Raw genomic sequence first — 19,126 nt, 5'->3', positions numbered from 1 at the left:
AGTGTACGTGACGGATTCCTCCTCCTCCTTTCGTTTTTATGTGTAATAACGGCTGCCAGACTAATGTAATAAGTAACTGACACATTTTATATTGCAAAAACTGAGGGAGTTGTTAATAACGTAGGTATCTCCGTTATTTTATTAAATACTTTCTTACCTTCACAGACACATTACGAAGATCTTTTAAATGCTATTTTTTCGCATCGAATCCAGAATTGCTTTCTAATCTGATTTTGATGTGATTAAAGTTTTCGATAACACCATTTATTTTAAGTGAAAGGCGCAAGATGGAAAAAAACAAAACTAAGGACGCTAAAGCTGCTTTCTGAATGTCAACCTGTTTATAGTATAATTCGATAGAAATTTTGGCCTTTTAACGGCTTGGCAAACGATTAGCAGTATTTACTTTATAATTATATAGATGGACACAGCTGGATTGTACAAATAAGATATATTTCAAAGTATAAAACGCAATACACTCAACGTTAAACCCCTACAGCTGAAAAACGTAGAATCTAAATTTGAGATTTATGAAGAAAAAAAATTGCAAGCTTTGACATATTCTGTACCGGAAAATTTAATAAAAGAAATCGTTTGTAAATATAAAATCACTTTAAGGCTTCCAAGAGAATATAGTAATTGCAGGTTAGTAGCAAAGTGGTGTAAATACCACTTCCTGTACCAAGCAACATAAACCATTATCCAAACAATGTGTTTACTGTTTAAAATTAAACAAGATACTGTAGACGATTTACAAATGTATTCGGAAGGCTCCTGCTTAATATAGATACAAATTCCGTGGCCGTTTTACTTATATGTTTTAAAACAACAAACCCTCAAAGATGCTGTTACTGAGTGGAGTAAACAGCTTCCCCATACCAAGTTCTATTTCACTTTCATCATCAACACAACCCTTTTTGTAGCCAACAATGCCCTAAAGCCTTCATAATACTAATAGAAACATAATAGCCCATTTAGTCCAGGCCGAAGACAAAATGTTACCCGGCAAGTTTTTGTTTGCTCACTAATTAAGGAGAATTTCAATGACATTACCATATCGTTTGAACAGTCCGATCATTGTTCCCTGCCTCTAATTATATTTACTAACTAGGTTATAAAACAAATGTTCGCCCTCCACAGAGCACTATTATTAATTTGTAAACTCCAAGTTCAAAGTTCAACACTACAATTTAAACCAGTTTGATAATAACATTTTACGTTTAGTTTATGTATCTAATAGTAATAAGCTCTAAGAGTTGGAGCATAATTTTTTTTCTTTCCGATTTTGATAAAGTTGTTTAAAATGTGAATAACATAAATTTACCAGAAAGCAAAAAATGCTACACGGTTTTTGGTTGCCGCATGCAAAATTTACAGTTTAAACAAAGTTTTTGGCCTGTTACTTCCATAGTATCAGTTATTCTAAAACACTTTTTATAGGGCCGTTATCAACTTGGCGAGACGAAACTTTAGGAACCTGATATTGTCAGATTTAAAGAAATAATATGCTAAATCCCCGAAACAAGTTTTAAATAAGGTTGTACCCTCAAATATTGTTAATTTGGTACCAAAAGTTTTGTTTGACTGAGCTGATAACAATCCTGTAAAACAATTGTAAAATTACCGATATTTAAGGGGGGGGGGGGGGGGGGGGGGTTCACCCTGATTTTTTTGTGAAACTTGGTTTCGAGATAGCAGTTGACCAACAAACTAGGACCGGACTTTTGAGGGGGGATGTTTGATGTTTATCCAGAGCAGTCACTAGACCTGTCAAGTTGAACGTTCAACCTTTAAGTTGAACTTTAGTCTCTAACTAATATGACAGTTCTCTTCGCCACCGCAGATTTGTTTTGTCAAAGTCAGGCAGTTTACTTAGATATCGGGCAGTAACTGTTGATAAATTAGCTCTTTAGCTTATAAGCATCGTTACAGTCCTTTACAGATAAAATATGAACGAAACCAAAACTGTAACGGAAAAGAATCTATACTAGCCGAAGTTTTGTAGATAAGTGAAAAATGAAACTGCGTTAGGCTGAATATTTGCCGCAGAAAAAATGAGATGTGTTTACAATTCCTAAATCAAAGCAGGATTGGAAAGTTACAAACGGACGGAGTAGATTAATTAATCCAGTCATACAGTCCTTAACCCATTATTCACTGAAATATCCATATACACATATACAAATATACTCATATACATTATACAGTGTACGCACTGCAACTTCTAAACAATTAACTAATTATAATTCCGCAAACTATAAAGAGTTTCACAAGATAAATCAGTACCAAGTTTCCTAATATGAACTAAACACGAACCCCCTTCATCAGAACCGCTCCTTTGTGAGTTAACATATCAATAATAAAGATTAAACTATCTTATTTAGTTTACCGACAAAACAGTATGGATGCAGATAACGATAAAAAGTTTTTCAGAAGGACACAGATTACAGCATATCTGTACGGTACTATACGAGTATTGATCTCAGTACGCTGCAGATGGCTTGGTCCCCCCGACAGTTGGACACTTCAAAAGAGTTATTTTAAGAGTTGGACACTTAAAAAGAGTAATTGTTGGTGTTGTCGTCAAGTTGATCCCTCTAAACTGATAATTATCAACCCTCGTCGTTGGTAGTTGGTACGTAGAGCCTAGCTTATACGCACATTACATCGGATACAGTCACATTTCCCCCAATTTACCCCGCCGTTGTGAAATTAGCTAAGCTTTATAGTTTATAACCTTGCTATCACATTGTAATATTATATTGTCATTATCATGTTGTTATATTTATATGGCTCATTTGCTGATAGACAGTGTATGAAGGTAGTAAAGGGAGAGGAGGAGAAGAGAATATATAGTGTCAGGGGTATCATGTGTTATGAGTAATATGAGCATATTGTTTGTAAGTATTTCAGAGGGTGTGTAAACCTTAGGCACGTACAAAACTTCTAATAATAAAACAGAGTAACGACTGATATAAACCACATATTCTGTACAGTATTATTCTCTCGCCAAGACAATGATCTGCTGCGTTTTACTAAACGGGGGTTCAAGAGTTAACACTTCACCGAATCAAACCCGTGTTCTATATTTAGGAGCACTATGCTAGCGACACAACCTTTTATTATTATTGCATTTCCTGGCCTACAAATTTTACAAAAATTTATAGAATTAAAAATGACAAGCAATAACGTGAAATATCTCCTAATTTACAAAATTCTATACGATTCAAATATTAATAGCAATACCATGAAACAAATTATAAAAGGAACAACAGTAGGAGTGAAGAAAATGGACAAAATAATCTACATCGTAACTTAAAAAACGGATGACCTGGTCTGAAGAATATCTGCTACCAACTTAAATGTCAGGTATACCAGATAACCTGGGAACACTACAAATCTGTGAGGGATATAATGGCGACAAATCAACAGCCATGGGAAAACATTACCTAAAGGAACATGCAGATATCTCACGCCCAAACATACCTTTCCAGTTTACAGTACGCAGAAAAATGCAAAGACTATAACGTGGACTGACAGTGACAGTTGTGGCGGTCAGTACCAGGGACAAAAGGATTTCGCGATTATTTTGGCCAAAAATCGCGATACCGCGAATTTTAACAGATTATACATTAAATTATACATAAAATTAGTCGCAAATAATGGGAAAAATCGCGATTCCGTAGTCCGTACATGCCGCGATTTCCTGTTGTCCCTGGTCAGTGCCTATCAAACACGAAAATCCGGAAATAAACACACAGTTATCCGAGTCTATAAGTGAAAGAGATTGGATTACATAAACTTGGAAATTAATGTAAGGAACTTTTATTTATGTAATCAATCTAGTTATTAGTGCGTAGACTGCTATTTTGTATATTTTTTTTGATTAAGGACTAATTATGAAAAACTTAAGGCACGGTTAACGCACGGTTAATGCACAAGTAGTGAAACTATTCTAAAACATACAGGTTTGGGAGCGTCAGCTTTCCTAGTTGCAGCATTGCTTACTCAAGACTTCAAGAGCAGCCTGGTCCACTTTTGCAGCTTCGGAAATGCATCGTTTCCTGGTAAAGTGGGTTCTTGACACTCCGTGCTGGATTAGGGTCAGTGATAATCCAGAATTAACAGCTTCCTTTATAGAATCATATTCTGATAGCAACGCCGGTAGAGAGAAGATCTGTCTTCTGGATCGCACTGGTCCTGTAGCTGGATTTGCAGAATAGGGGGGTGGGGCTCCATAGGGTGGAGGAGGCTGCAGCTGAGTTGAGGATGCAGCTGAGTTGAGGAGGAGGCTGCAGCTGAGTTGAAGATGCAGCAGTCTGTATAGTAGGAGGTGGAGTAGGAGCTGAAGGTTGGATGGCAGGGGTAACCACGGTTAACATTCTGATCCAAATCGTTAGTAAAATTGAATACAAAATAAGCCCTAAGGAGTGATACTAGATTATACGATTTTTTTGTGTGAACATATTTAATATTTCAGAGATTAAAGTTCACATTGTTAGTATGATAGAGAATATTGCATTATCGTTTATCAGAGCTATTATTGCAAAATAAAATCACCTATAATTATCACCTATATTTGAAAAATAAAATCTCTTATATAATTGTTACATTGTGAAAAGTTGTTAAAGTATAGATATTCTCAAAATTAGATTTATTTAATTATGATATTTTTCTTGATTATGATATTTTTCTATATTTGTATAGTAAATATATTGACGAAGTTGATGGTTGAGGGGTTTCAAGCACAGGTCACTCTCAAATCCCAAGATAAATGATATTGTTTGATTGTGCCGTCAAAATAAATAATTGTTTTATTAACCGTGCGTTTCGTTCAACTGTGTGCCTTAACCGTGCCTTAACCTTACATTAAGTGTCCGTTCCTTGACCGTGCCTTAACTAACCATTGTGCGTTAACCGTGCTTTAACCGTGCTTTTAACCGTGCGTTAAGTGACCATCGACAGATTACCGAATTGCCGTTGAATAATTGGGAGATTGTTTATTAGTTGTTTATTAGTTGATTATAACTGTTTCTTCTAATTCTAGCAGCTTGACTGTTGGACGAATTAACCTTGATGTTCTAACATCAAGGCATAATATAATTAAAGACATAAATAAAAGCATCTTTTAAAAAAAGTTCAAATCCCCAGACATTCACCACAAGAAGATCATTGACATTAGTATCTTCGACCGACACCTTGACACCAAACAACAGATCAGAGAAAACACTAGAATCCTTAGTCCTTACCCACCTCCTTACAGGGTGCAGCTATCTTAGATACTAAAGAAAATGATAAGGTAGGTACAAATGAAACCAGTGGTTAAAATAAGAAATCTTAAACGTATAGAGAGTAATACAGGAAGAATCCGTACAACCGAAAGAGTCCCGACAGTCTCTCTGACTGCCTCTAACTACTACTAGTCACATGACTCATATGCCGGTCACGTGATAAGATCTTAAACTAATATCATCCAAAATAGGGTACAACTTAACATGTCAATCTGTAGAGTAAACAAAAGAGGTGACAATTAAGCCTAATTAAGGAAGGTGAGGTGGAAACAGCTTGCTAACCGTGTGTAAAGAGGTATAGATCAAAAGGCCAATAAAAACATAAGAAGAAGAACTAGTAGTCTAGTATGCCATCTGCAAAGCAACAACTCTCAAATATAAAACACGGCGGAGGTATAAGATCCAACGTTTGTACACTGACTTTGCCCCCGCCCCCCCCCCCCCCCCCCCCCCCCCCACTACATAACCAATCCAACACGTATTCAGGTCCACCGGGCTAAGACACTCAATGAGATCCAGCTCTCTAAACCTATTATACATACCCCATACATTAGTATACGGTATACTACTCACCATTTATCTCCAAAGACCAAAGAGATACATACAAGCCACACCCTTAACTTTACTTTACAGCGACACTTCGCAAAAGTTTAGAAACCTAACACAAACTTATATTACAGAAGGAACAACCCGTTTGATACATCTGTCCTATCCATCTTCTATTGGTATAGTATTGGTATCTTTGGGTACCGGGCCATCCTGATTATCCTGCTAGGCCGTTCCCTGGCTCAAACAGGTCTAGTTTATCCATATAAAGGCATACTATAATTAAGATGACTCCCAATTCCCAGATACTAAACCAATAAGTTACCTAAATAATAGCAAGAACTTACCACATGTGTCATGTGACACCACATGTGTCATTTTTCCTTTCGTGGCTTGATCTCTCAGTTTGAAAAGTTGCTCTACATTTCGTAAGCTTAAATTACTAGAATTAAAGACGCATATTTATAAGTTAAATACATTTATCTTTCCTATTATTAAACTCATAAGTCAAATGAAGCGTTGGAGTAGAATATGCAGGGGTACATACTAACACGTGACACAAACATGGTCCATCTTCCTAGCTTTGCTTATTAATAGCACAGAGTTAATTGACTCAGTATTTAATAAACTTTGAAGATAGCAGTGTACAATAATCATATGAACAAGTTATTGAGCTTGTTGTGACAGCTGGACTAATCTCCTATTGATTATAGCACATTGATTAATGATTAACTATGCTCCTAGTATACTAATAGAATGTATTTAGTGTTGTCTAAGTATCTGGTATTGTCGAGAACAATACCAAACTCAACTAATACTGGCACAATATATAGCATTACTTGAATCATTGTGAATACATGAATTGAAGAAGTAAACAAAAAGTTACCAACATTTAAACTCAAGCTTATTAAAATAAAACAATGTCGTTTTTTGCAAGAATTGGGTTGAAAACTGGAAAGTTACGTTATGTATCAGTGAGTAGCCACGTTTCTAACAATATAAATACTAAACGTGACTTATCTCGTAAACGTAACTTATCGTAAAGTATTTATTTCCGTCAAATCAGGGCAATGAAAATAAAAAGCTGTATATTGAAAGAACAGGATTCTGGTGAACGCACTATATATGTACACTTATAGCTCTCAGCGTACGTAAATGTACCAGGCACTAGGTATCTACTTATCTAACAAGATTCCTACGCCATGACACCAGTTAGTCAAAACCTGGAAACATTATTCAAAGTTCGTAATTATAGTAAATAAAGTTGTTGATTTTCTGATCACAGATACAGACGATACAAATAGCAGCGTTAGTACCGATATTAAGAGATATTTAGTGCACTAATTAGCATACCATTAGCTAGATTTGTGTAGTATTACACTTCACAGCACATTCTGACCATCGCCTGGAGAAATGGCTGCCATCAGCAGCTGCCAATCATTGATTGATGATTCAACACTTAGTTAAAATAGTAAATAAAACTTGCGGGTACTTGAGTAAGACATGTCACGTGTATTGTAACACAGCTGCCATGCAGTATGTTAACCAATACTCAACCATATGGCATCTGGTTGAGTATTACTCATTGTAACACAGCTGCCATGCAGTATGTTAACCAATACTCAACCATATGGCATCTGGTTGAGTATTACTCATTGTAACACAGCTGCCATGCAGTATGTTAACCAATACTCAACCATATGGCATCTGGTTGAGTATTACTCATTGTTACACAGCTGCCAGGCAGTATGTTAACCAATACTCAACCATATGGCATCTGGTTGAGTATTACTCATTGTTACACAGCTGCCAGGCAGTATGTTAACCAATACTCAACCATATGGCATCTGGTTGAGTATTACTCATACGTATTATGGGGGCCGGAGGATATAACATTAATTTTATATCATATGCCAAACTATCAAAACGACTTCCAATCAAACTACTTTTGTGATTGTTAAATTTGTTATTGGAACCTCTAAGGCTCTAACACTCACATCGAGTTACCAAACCAATCAGAGAATTTATAAAGGAGTAATCAACTGAACGGTAAGTTTCAAAGGCTACTTACTTGGGTTACTTGGGTTGGGATCCGAGCTAGAGTGCTACCAGGCCAAGAATGTCTTGCATCTCCACCGCCATGTAGTAGCGTGTCAGAGACACGTGCCACCGGCCCACTCCAGCATTGAGTTCCTGTTCTGTCCAGTGTACCCAGGTGTTGGTGGAGTGTCAGGGAATTCATTGAGGAAAGCATCAAGAGCGGGTTTGAAAGTGGTCAAGGTCAGGAGGGACTTGATGGCGGGAGGGACCACGTTGTACAGTGCAGAGGCTCTAGAGGCAAAGGAGTTGAACCTCAGGTTATTGACACTTGTGTACTTGGAGGACCCTAGTGGTCGTATACACGTAGTTCCGTATCGTGAGGTCTCGCGGAAGTTGATGTTCATGCTGTTTGGAGCGAGATTGTTATAGATCTTCCAAACTAGGATGATAGTGTATCTCTCACGCCGCCTTTGAAGGGAGTACATAGACAGGCGACGGAGGCGTTCCCAGTAGTTGAGATTTCCAAGACCCTGGATTTTAGCAGTGAAGGATCGTTGAACTGCTTCGAGTTTAATAATTTCGCACTGCATGTGAGGAGACCACAGAGGACAGCAGTATTCAAGATGAGATCGTACGTAGGACTTGTACAGGAGCATCATGGTCGCTACATCCCTGGAGATGAAGGTGCGTAGCACCCAACTAGCCATGTTTCTGGCTTTGGCAGACTTCATCGCTATGTGAGTGCGCCAGTTGAGGTCTGGGTCGATATAGACACCCAGGTCCTTCACGTGGTCAGAGCCCTTAAGAGTCTCTCCAGATGGTAAGATGTAGGGCTGCTTCAAGTCCGGTAGTTTGCCGTGTTGTAGAAGCTGGAACTTTTCCTCGTTAAGCTCCATGTTGTTAGCATCAGCCCAATGCACAACCGAGAGAAGATCTTCTTGGAGAAGGATGCGATCGATATGGGAAGATATATCTTTGTGGAGCTTCGAGTCATCTGCAAACACTTTGATCTTGCTGTGCTTGACTACGGAGAAGATGTCGTCAATGTAGATGAGGAAGAGAAGGGGACCTAGGACAGTACCCTGAGGAACCCCACTGATGACGTCGATGATCGTGGACATGACCCCATCCACGATAACATGCTGCTTTCTGCCAGTAAGAAAGCTGGCTATCCAGTCGTAGAGCTTACCACGGATACCAAAGGCCTGAATCTTCTTGAGGAGTATCTTGTGGTCAACCTTATCAAAGGCTTTGCTGAAGTCGAGGTAGAGCACGTCAGCATTTTTGTCGAGGTTGAGATCGCAGATTATATCCTCGATGTGATGGAGAAGCTGGGTGAGGCAGTTCTTGCCTTTTTGGAAACCGTGCTGATCAGGGTTGAACATGTTGTTGCGTTCAAGGAAGCTGACCATCTGGTTGCGCATGATGCGTTCACAGAGTTTGATGAGGTGAGAAGTCAGTGAAACCGGCCTGTAGTTAGCGGCTACAGCCTTGCTCCCCTTCTTGAAGATAGGGATGATACTCTGGGAGCGGAACATCTCAGCGATGTCCGAAGTATCAAAAGATAGCTGCCAGAGCTTGGCTATAGTGGGAGCTAGAGCGTCCTTGCATTCCCGCAAGATGAGAGCAGGGAACTTGTCTGGTCCTGGAGCGGAGAACCTCCCTGTTTCCTTGATAGCACTAAGGACGTCGTCAACCGAGAAGGTGATGTCGGAGAGTTCTTCTGTATGCCCTTTTTCGTCAGGGGTGTTATCGGGGTTGACGTTTTCAGGGTTACTGAAGGCTTTCTGGTACTGCTTCTGGAGGATGTTGCCCATAACAGTGGGATCGCACTGCAGGTTGTTAGCATCATCGGCGAGAGGTCCAACAGGCGCCTTGAACTTAGCCGATTTCTTAGCGTAAGAATAAAACGCCTTGGGATTGATCTTCATCTTAGCTAGCGCAGCAATTTCCTGTCGGAGCCGTTCTTGTTTGATGTCTTCCTTCATAAGAATTTCGATGTTAGCACGTTCGTTGTTGAGGTTATCGAGTTTAGTGCTGTTCCGTGGAGTTCTAACACCATGCTTTATAGCATTGATCCTGGCATTAAGGCGGCGCTTCTTACGAATAAGTTCCCTTCTGGGCTTGGGAATGGAGGATTGTGAGGACAATTGGATGTTAGTGCTGTGCGAGGGAGCGTGCTTAGAGCATATGAACGCTACCTTGTCTTCAAACAATGTCCAAGCTGTATCCTGATCGTTGCTTGGGTCAGTGATAGAAGCCCAGTCTACTTCTAGCAGTTCTGCATTAATAGCATCCCAGTCTGCAGAGTTTAAGTTAATGTCATCAAGGAGGCAGGAGGGGGTGAAGACTGGCCGTTCCTGAGTCTGCGAGGGGAGGAGGAGTTCAGGATTGAGGAGAGTGCAGCTCACAATGTCATGATCTGATAACTCTGTCTTGGTAACAGAGATACTATGGATCGAGTCAGAGTCGTTTGAGAAAACGAGATCTAAGATGTTGTTCTTGCGAGTTGGCTCGAAGACCTCTTGTTGGAGCAGGCATTCTTCATTGAAGTTCAGAAGTGCTAGGGCTGATTGACGGTCTGAAAGGGAGATACTGCATCCTGTGTCGATAGAAGAATTCGTCCAGTTGATGAAGGGTAGGTTGAAATCTCCTGTAATGTGCAGTACAGGGGTGCGTTGAATTCCGTTGATGAACTGTTGGAGGGTAGAGAGGCATTCATCAAACTTGTCAAAAGGAGCTGAAGGGGGCCGGTAAATGCCCGCTATCACGATGTTAGCTTCTTTACTGTAGATGGCGACGAGTTCACAGTAGGAGTTTGAGAAGGACTTTGTTTCTTCTACTGTGATGGAGTTGTGGAGATAGGTAGCGGCTCCACCACAAGCTTAACTGGTACGATCCGCTCGGTAGCAGGTATAACCTGGGATGTGAACCTCCGCATCTAAGTGATAGGACTTGAGGTGGGTTTCCGTCAAGGTGAAGAAAGGAGTGTGGATCGGGTTGGAGCTGATAGACTCTTGGAGGGCTTTCACTTTCCATCGCTGGTTGGTGATGCCAGGATTCATTCCTTGAATGTTAAGGAGGAATGCGTTGGAGATCGGAAGATTACTCTTCACAGGCGTGAGTGGCGACCTGATCGAGGTAGTCTGGGACAGGAGGTGTTGGGTGATACTGGCGCTGCTGGGAGGAGAGGTGATGGTTTAGGGAAGCTGAAGGTTGTGGGGGATACAGCAGGTCCTGGTGCTGAAGGTTCTGGAGTACCTGTGGAGATCGTAGGAGATCGCGGAGAGAAGACTGGATCATTGCAGCAATGTCTTTGGTCAAGTCCGCTTTCATCGAGGAGTAGTGATTCCGAAAATCCTGGCTGGGTTCAGAAACGTGGGCTTCATTGAAGCTAACTGTCCGATTACGGTTCGCCCCGGTAGTGTTGGATGAAGTTGAGGAGTTACTCTCCGTCCTTTTCCTACCTGAACTGTATCCACTGTTGTCCCTAGTCTGGGATCTTTCTCTATTCTCGTTAGATTTGGGAGGGTGGCGGTTTTGCTTGGAAGAGGATGAGGATGAGGATGATGTCTGGCGTCCTCTCTTGGCGTACTTGAGGTTCTTCTCGTTGGTGATGGTACCCCTGATATGTACCCTCTTGCACGGTTTGTTAAGACAGATACCCTGTTTCACAGCGTTCTGGCACAGCTGTGGGTGGAAATATGTGCATCTGTCATCGGCAATGTGGCAACCCCGTTCGCCACCTCTGCCGTTGTTCTGGAACTTGAAGCACCATGGGGGATGGTAGTTGGCGCAGCCTTTCCCAGATATACCGTGGGGGCAGTTCCCTTCGAGGAGTAAGGGACACACGGCCTTGGAGCGATCATATAGAAGTGTTTTTTTACTTTTGTGGCGTTCAACCACTGGTTCACGGACCGCCTCCGTGTTAGACTGAGAGGAAAGTTGGTCAGCTGCGGGAGAATTAGGGGCAGCTGTCTGTTCTGGTTCTGGAGGAGGAGCAACATGTATTGGAGGGATTTGAGATCCTAAGCAGGGGGGACAGACAAAGACTACCCCGGCTTCGGGATCTAATTCCGAGTCTGTGTAGCACCCAAGATGACTGGGTGTATGGCAAAAGTGGCACGTGACTACACTCCCGGTGTTGGTAGAGGAAAATGGGACATAATCAGTGCTACACTTCAGACAGGTCATCTCCCGGCATCTGTGGATGAATCGGACGATATCTCTAGCGATAGCCTCTTTAGTTGTAGCCTTAGACGCGGATATCTCCTTTGCAGGTTGGGGGAAGTCAGCATTCATACTGGAGAGAAGTTCAGAAGCTAACTTGAGAGTATCAGCTTTGATTTTTGCCGATTTCAGGAGTGCAACATTTTTCTCAAAGCTTTCTTCAGGGATGTATGTGTCAAAGAATTCCTTGACTTCCGTAACAGGTGTAAGGGCCTTCACTTTGCCAATGAATAATTTTTCTTTTTCCATTTGTAATGTATATTATACACGATAATGTATACACGACAATATCACCCAGTGTATAAAACTACAGAAACAGGCCGTTAACCGTGTAGTCGTTTAAACGAGTATTCGTGTAAAACGCGTGTAAGAATAAACAGTTGCAGAGCGACTAAAGTGTAACGTATTCTAAAATGCAAATGTGATACTAGGCCGCAGTAAAATTTCAAATAATACCGTAATAATCACAGTTTTATTGAATACAGGCTCCCATCTCGATTAAATGCCAGCTTCACGGCAAACATCGTGCTCTTTTGTGAAGAGTGCGAGTTTTTAATTACACTTTGTCATGACAACCAGTTTTATTGTAAATATTTTGAGAGAATACAGATAACCTAAAATAATACTGACTACAGTTTTTGAGAAACTATGTAGTTTGAAAAGTAACAGCTAATGGACGAAAGTGGGCTGAAATATTACAATACATCAGCAACAAGTTATCAAGATATCAAAAGTAATTATTAATAAGAATGAAGTGGCTGTTAACATGCTATCATGGTAATTAACTTGAAAACAAATACCTATTATACATGCAGGCCCAGCAGGAAATATCAATTAGTTTGTAGGAACGTGACAGCGAAACAGCTCGATATTCTAAATGATATCAGACGTATCTACACACGAAAGTAACTGTCATAGCAAATTAACAGGCTATTAACTTTAACGTTAACGAATTAACAGACTGTTAACTTTAACTCTAACAAATTAACACTTATCATACGATAATTCTAACTTTAACAAATTATAGTTGATAAATCCGTATTTCATGATATCCACTATTATACAGTATAAACATTACGTGCAGTTAGAATAGTAGTATTAAATAACATAATTAATTGGTATTTATTATCATAATGAATTGTGATGAGTCGTACGTACACATGTAAATTAGACCGTCCCAAAACATAATCCTAAAGAAATTCTCCTCTACTACATTTAGAAGACGTAGTTAGGGCGGATTAATCTGAACAATTAACACCTGACAAGTGGTAATTGTTTTACAGTAATCAGTATTGTAAAATATCATCCAAACTCCCCCCCCTCGTGTTTCTGACTTGTCGGCGAGAAAATATTAGGGTTAGGGTGAGAAAAAAAACTATCACACCCTGACCCTTAATTCTATGCGACGAATTCTAGGTTGACGAGTCTGGAACTCGCTGTGTCTTATGAGTGTCTTCATCTCTCGATTGAAAAGTCGGTTCAAAACTCGGTTGACAGACTATTGAACGATAACTTATTTGGTCAATAAAAGCGGTGGACTCTCTTTTCCACCTGATAATGGTTATTTAAAAAGTAAACTTATAGTCTATACTTAGCAAGAGGAAAATAAATAGATAGTATCGACCAAATATGGTATTAGATCATTTCAACCGACTTTTCAGCCAACCTTTTAATCGATCCAGAGCCAACCTTTTAATCGATCCAGAGACATAAACGCAACCAGTAAATTAGACTTTTATAAAACTGGCAGCAGATTTGAAACACAGTTCCCAGGCTGCTGCTGTGGAGGTAAAATACTAAAATACTACAGGGTACGCTCTAGTGATCATGTCAAGTTGGGAATATAAAGACTTTGTTACAGTCTAGAATTAACAGAACCTGTTCTAGAACTATTTAGAGGGATGGTGCCTGTACTGGTAACTGTTACTGTAACACATCTGGTAACTGTTACTGTAACACATCTGGTAACTGTTACTGTAACACATATAGTTAACTGTTACTGTAACACATCTGGTAACTGTTACTGTAACACATCTGGTAACTGTTACTGTAACACATCTGGTAACTGTTACTGTAACACATATAAGTAACTGTAACGGTAACTTGTGACTGTAACTACAACTGATTGGGTAACTATAACTATAACAAGTTTCAGGCACCAGAAAACTGATGAACATCAATAACAAGGTCACATAATAATAACAAGGTCACATTTGATGGGAAGATAACAAGTTGGTAGGTTGGATATGACAGTAGAACACAGATATCGTCACAGGTGGTTAGCCACTGATATGATATATACAGATCCCTACCATATTTATCTGATAAAGAGTTTAGTTTAACTGGTTAACAATTACCGTCTACTACCATACCAATGCACTACTAACCCAATTGCCAGGTTACTAAACCTTTATTAGTACCAACAATAGCAACTAATCTGTACTAACCTAATGGATTTAACCAGCAGTTCAGATCCTAGTCTTTAATAATAAGTTTGGGTGGTAAAAGTTTTCGAGCGTCCATCGCTTATTATTATGGAATCAAAAACAGGATAGTTTTCAATTTTGGTCATCAAATAGAGTACTCTGGTAATCAGGAGTAGTTATGCAACTCGTTGCGACCTAAATCGAGAATCCGAGAATCGACCCTTTGTAGTATCAGGAATCAGGATTCATCGCTGTGACTAATTTAAGTACCTAAAGTAAAAACAGTTCGTCCACTAATTAACACACTAAGCAAAAAACTCCTTAGAAAACAGACGAACAAACAAGAATAATTTTCATGATCGCGTAAAAGACCACAAAATGTTTGCAGCAAATGATAAACTCAATCATCCAAAAATGTTAAATATGTCATCTACATCGGTAACAATCATCAGTAAATGTTAAAACAAAGTACAATGGCATGTCAAGAATCTAATTAATTGGGTGAATCTACTTAAAAATCCGATATGTGGAACTATTGAAAATGAAACGTTGACCCTATAGGCAACTTTATGATTATAACGAATAACTTTTCACGATTGTTATCGATTACACCTTACATTATAGAAACAAGCAATCTGAGAGCTATAAATAGCCTTCTGTTCATGTCAAAATTCCTCAGATCTTATAAATGATCTGTTCTGGAGTGATGTTTCCCAGTATAGATTATAGGCAGAATTTGACTATTAATGATGGAAATTTTTGGCAATTAGTAAGCGTCCTTTCTCCGCGGGGATGTCAAAATGACTGGAAATTTTTACTGGAAAACGTTTAAAGAAAAGGAAGTAAAAAACCTCCTTTTCTGTTCACAATTCAAATAAAAGCACGTGTCACGTGACCTTACTCAACAACTTTGCAGAGCTCGTCGTTAAAACATTCGCTACCTGGGAACAACACTACGTACAAAAAAATAGACTCACACTAAAATACAAAAAACCCTAACAGTCTGCTCGCGAGGGCCTTATTGCAGTGAGTAAAGTGGAGGACTCCACGGCAATATGTTTAACTCATCCGGCAAATTAAACGAGTCTTCTAACAAACACAGCTAATTTAAAGTCGCTACCGGCCGTCCGTGTGGCAGTGCACGAGAGTAGTTCTCTACTGAGCTGTGTTAGTTTGTAGGACACACAAATTATAGAAGACAGTACTTTTAAACATGTGTCCATAACAAGGCAGCGTGAACTGCGTGCAATTATCATTATATCCAACATAACGTACTATACAGACTGAACCGCTAAGCTAGGGCAGCTTATCAGGGGACTAAGAACGGGAGTGGGATTGATATCAGAGTTCAGTCCTTGAAGGTCGTATACCCAACCCCCGAACAGATGGATGGTAAAACTATTGAGGGCCAGATAATATTCTCTCAAGAAGACCAGGTCGAGTGTTATACTAATACAGTATGTGAATAGCAGAGGAGCAACTGGAGCACTGCAATACTGGAGCACTGTTATAACTTTAATAACAATAGAACACTATCATAAATACATAGCAAACACAGTTATTTTCAAGATTCTTTGTACAACAAAAAGGTAGAATCCTTCCCTACAGGTGGTATCCATTTGTCCAGCTGTGATTTTTTACTACATCGATTGACGAACACGAGCCGGAGGCTAGACAGTGTAAAGAGGGCTGAGATAAATTAGAAACTCGACACTTACAATCTGCAATACCCAATTCTGCTTCAATTCGATCAGGAAGAATCAACCGGCCCAGGAAACACCTTTGAAGGCTTACAGAATTCCCAGACTACGATTTTCCCCAGACTGCGATTTCCCAGACTACGATCGAATAGCATGAAGGAAGCGAGAGCCTTAAAACCTGTTTAAAATTTTCCGGTTTCCACCAATCATTTATTGACGAATACTTACGAAGCTACAAGGTGAAAGGACCACTGAGTTTAAAATAGAAAATCCGCCGCTAACAGCACCCAGTTTTCTTCGCCATAAGTTTAGAAATACACCCTCCGTTGGGGATTTAACTCAGACATCTAAAATCCTGTGAAAATAATTTTTTTTTAAACCTTTACAGTACATCGTGTACACATTTCATTTTCGCATCAATTTAACGGGTGATACTCGTAAAATATTTGGTTCCCTATCTTAGACCGTCGACGAGTCCAACTCGGCGCGCATCCTGGTAGGTTATAAACCTTCAAGCCCAAACAGCCACAATCAACATTCAACCAACTCCAAGTCCTAGCCAGAATGCCCAATTCACAGGCAACGATTAAAAACCAGTACTCCAGCCACATCAACATTCAAACAACTCCAAGTTAAGTCTTACCTGGATCCCAGTCTATTATGTTCATAAACATAAATAGAATAAGATTCGGAACATAGATAGAATAGAGATTCGGGCGGAATGACAGCTTGAGCGCCGCCCATTAATAGTTAAGTCCAGCCATATGCTCATATCACAGGTACTAAGGAAAACCAGTACACCATCAACACCAAAGAACTTGTTTATATGCGTTACAGGAAAGTCTGTGCAGTATTTTTTATCTTATCATAGTAAATTTTCTTATCATAGTAAAAGCATTAATAAATTAATTGGGCATTATTAAAAGGGTCCGTACGCAGCAACGCACCTTAGGAGCGGATTTGTGAAAAACCAAATTATTTCGTGGCATGATTCCATTATTATCAAAACAGCTAAGGGACGTCTAAGCGTCATAATAATTGCCTGCATGTCGGCGGTCGCCCCTCATTCATGGAGGAATCGTGAGTGGTGAGACACCAATAACATGCATGTGGTCCATTAACAAATATAATAACATTTAACAAATGCTATATTATATTTGTCCAAACAACATAATAGTTGGCCGATCCACATATTACGTCAACAACCTAGAGCGGCGAAATTAGGCAGAAATGGTGACCTATTGGGTAATTTTCAACAATGGCCATGAGTAATCCGGCTAACGGAGAAGAGGTGGGTTTTAATATGCAAATTCGCACAGACGTAACAGTGTCGTAACATGTGACGGTAAACATGTACGTCACATGTACGTAAAATGTGACGTTAACATTGCGTAACATTTGACTAAACAGGTGACGTAACATGTGACGTAAACATGTGACGTAACATGTGGACGTAACATGTGACTTAACATGTGACTAAACATGTGAGGACGTAACATGTGACGTAACATGTTGACGTAACATGTACGTAACATGACGAACATGTGACGTACAAGGTGACGTAACAGTGGACCGTAACATGTGACGAACATGTGACGTAACATGTACGTAACATGTGACTTAACATGTTACTTAACAATGTGACGTAACATGTGACGTAACATGTGACGTAACATGTGACGTAACATAGTGACGTAACATGAGACGTAACATGGACGTAACATGTGACGTAACATTTGACGTAACAAAGTGACGTAACATGTGAGGGCCGCTTACCAGGATGAGAGGTTAGTCCAGCTCTAAGCACCACATGGAATCAAACTGCACGCTCGTTTCTAACAGACCATATTACGTTTCTATCAACCCAACTGTAAATGGGGTGGGCTTGGGGAGAATTCGAATGATTACCTAAGTGGTAGTTTTGACACCAATAGCTATGTGAAAAACTGGTTTACGAGGGGGGGGGGGGGGGGGTAAAAAATGTTTTCCAAAAAATGATTACGTAATATGTGAACGACCCTTATCTCTCACTGTTAATCAAGTTGCTTAATTTAGATGAACAAGACGGTTATACGCTACATTAGGTACAGAACGATTAGACAAACTTTAGTTTTAAGTACAACGAATCAAACTCTCATAGAATGATACTCACCAACAAATCTAATGTATCAGAACGGCTCACGCCCGGCCACAGCAGGAATCCTGTCATCAAACACTAAAACAAAACGCTGTTCACGTCCGATTTCCTTTATCTTCTATCTTTCTTGTTGTTGCTATTACTCAGCACATATTCTATAAGTAATTATCAGTTTTTTTTTCTCCGAAGCTCTTTTCATAACATTAGCAATGAATTTGAATGTTCTTGACCTTCTGTGAAAATGATTTACAATGTATACAATGTATACAATGTATTATACGTCCAATGTTGAAGAGTTGAAGTGATCGAAATTTAATTTCATTAAATTTCAGATACTTTTCAAACATTTTATATTGTGAAAAGAATTGGGACTTGGAAAATTTCATGAATTTTCCAGTCCCAATTCTTTCGTACGATTAAATAACAAATGAAATTAAACAAATTATACGATAGATGTATGTAAATATTTTTCTCTATAAAAACATTAGTTAAAAACATTTCGAACTTTCAGGTTTTTATCAATTAAAACTCTTCTACATGGTAGGTATACTAAAATTAATTTATTAATAAGGGTCATTGTATAATGTCGTCGTCATTTTTTTGCAACCATTTTTTTGGCGGATTTGTGCGAAATTTGGTAATCCATCTTCCTCAATCATAATGGCAAAAACAACATTTAAAGAACAAAAAACTTTGCAATTTAGCCTATGGCGGAAAAAAAAAAATCCGTATAATTTGGCAAGCGGCGACGATTTC

The 19,126-nt window shown here is 39.3% G+C and overlaps 1 protein-coding gene across 1 annotated transcript in view; it reads left to right on the top strand.

Moving 5' to 3' along the window:
* LOC134820230 (uncharacterized) overlaps positions 1–19,126 on the top strand; it is a 38,801-nt gene that overhangs the window by 470 nt on the left and 19,205 nt on the right. The window lies entirely within an intron of this gene.

This window comes from Bolinopsis microptera, chromosome 8, assembly GCF_026151205.1.
Source record: "Bolinopsis microptera isolate Bmic1 chromosome 8, MBARI_Bmic_1.0, whole genome shotgun sequence".
Lineage (NCBI taxonomy): Eukaryota > Metazoa > Ctenophora > Tentaculata > Lobata > Bolinopsidae > Bolinopsis > Bolinopsis microptera.
This window is presented reverse-complemented; position numbering and strand designations above follow the sequence as displayed.